Source organism: Fundulus heteroclitus, unplaced genomic scaffold (genome assembly GCF_011125445.2).
Source record: "Fundulus heteroclitus isolate FHET01 unplaced genomic scaffold, MU-UCD_Fhet_4.1 scaffold_821, whole genome shotgun sequence".
NCBI lineage: Eukaryota > Metazoa > Chordata > Actinopteri > Cyprinodontiformes > Fundulidae > Fundulus > Fundulus heteroclitus.
In genome coordinates, this window is record NW_023397276.1 from 33,548 (window position 1) to 35,350 (window position 1,803).

Sequence of the window (1,803 nt, forward strand, 5' to 3'; positions counted from 1 at the left end):
TAGTGAGCGCTAACACAACACACAGAGCAATGCCACACCACAGAACACAAAATATGAACACATTAAACACTCACAAAATCAATAACGTCCCAGACCGTGTGAGAGCACATCTTACCCATATAAATCCTCTCGCCGCTGTGGCGTTCCCCACGTACCCACTACGTCAGTAGGTGGCGGTGTTGCGCCTGGTTTCACATAATTTAACCTGAGCTCTTCTGCTCCGTTACATATATATATATATTATATATATATATATATATATTTATTGTTTATTTATTTATTGATTTTGCTCACAGGGCTCCTCGTCTTCTGATAGTTGTTCAGACAGTGAGGATGAGAAGAAGAAAGAAAAAGAAGAAAAAGAAAGATAAGGTTTGCACTGTTGCACCTTCTGTTGCCTTTTCATGGGGAGCCGTCCTGGGTTTTGTGTTTTATATCATTGGATTTCCTATTTTACAGGATTCAGGCTCCTCTTCCTCCTCTGATAGTGAAGATGACAAAAGAAAGAAGAAGAAAAATTAAAAAGAAGAAGGACAAGGTTTGTGATCGAAAACACTGTTTAATGCTTTAGAAGTTCCGATCCACATTTAATTTTTCTGGTGTTTTTCCTTCACAGGATTCCAGCTCTTCCTCATCTTCTGACAGTGAGGATGACAAGAAAAAGAAGAAGAAGAAGAAAGAAAAATAAGAAGGGAAAAAAGAAGAAGGATAAGGTTGGGAAGCCTCTGTGAACGATGTTGCTAGTTCTTTTAAAATAGGCTCAAATAATCACTTCTTTGCTTTTGCAGGATTCATCTTCATCTTCCTCCTCCTCTTCTTCGGATAGCGAGGACGACAAGAAGAAAAAGAAGCAAACAAAGAAAAAGAAGATCTCCATTGTCCTAGAGCTCTGTCAGGTGACAAATCTTCTGCTTCTGCCTCTGCATCCTCGGCTCCGCCGTCACTACATCTAGTCTGTCCTCATACGTTCGATAGACACCGTCGCTGTCAACATCCTCACTTGATGTCTCTGTTCGCTCCACTGCCCTACTCGAGCATTAGAAAACAAAACAATTACACCAACTGTGGCTGAAATTGAACTAATCTGCCAGAAACATTAATTTTATTGCAAAAACGGCAAGTTTGTCTAATAACAAATGTATTTGGTCACTGGGGAAATGTTCACTGATGTCAGTTCAGGAAGAGTACAGCCAGAGTAATAGTCCAAAGAGGTCTACTTTAATGAACAGGTGAACTAATTGCAATATTTCATTTTTTAATTCTTTGATGACTTTTTACCTGCAAAGGTCTCGTCCTACAGAAGGACAGGCCAGACAGAACATTTTTAGGCAAAGCAGTAGTGTGGCCTACAGGCAAATATACCAACACACACATACTGTAATGACCACTATGCAGGAATGGTTGGAGCAATTATGTTTACATGTTCTGGATCCTGTTCTCATTAGTAATTATTTTTAGTCCCGTTGTGTCCATCATGCAGAGGTTTGGTAAATCTAACCATGTGACTGATATCCTCCTCAGGGCTCCAGCTCCTCTGATGAAAGTTCATCTTCCTCCTCCGACAGTGATGACGGCAAGGTACGATGCTGCGGCTACATGGTTACTCAAACTGTGAAACAAGACCTTTAAACCACAATATTTCTCGTTGTAGAAGAAGAAAAAGAAGAAGAAAAAAGGACAAGAAGAAGAAAAAGAAGGTTGTTGATTGTGTCGTTTTAAGCATCTGTGTCATTTTTTCTTTCTTTCATAAAAATAACTAAAAATGTGACATCTTTTTCCGTCCATCCAGGGATTCTTCATCCT

General features: G+C 39.6%; 1 long non-coding RNA gene across 1 annotated transcript; it reads left to right on the forward strand.

Annotated features, from left to right (window-relative positions):
* Positions 1–503: 503 nt before the first annotated feature.
* LOC118562194 lies at positions 504–675 on the forward strand. The gene is made up of 2 exons (XR_004930508.1): positions 504–538; positions 617–675. It is a non-coding gene; the product is annotated as an uncharacterized LOC118562194 (long non-coding RNA).
* Positions 676–1,803: the final 1,128 nt, after the last annotated feature.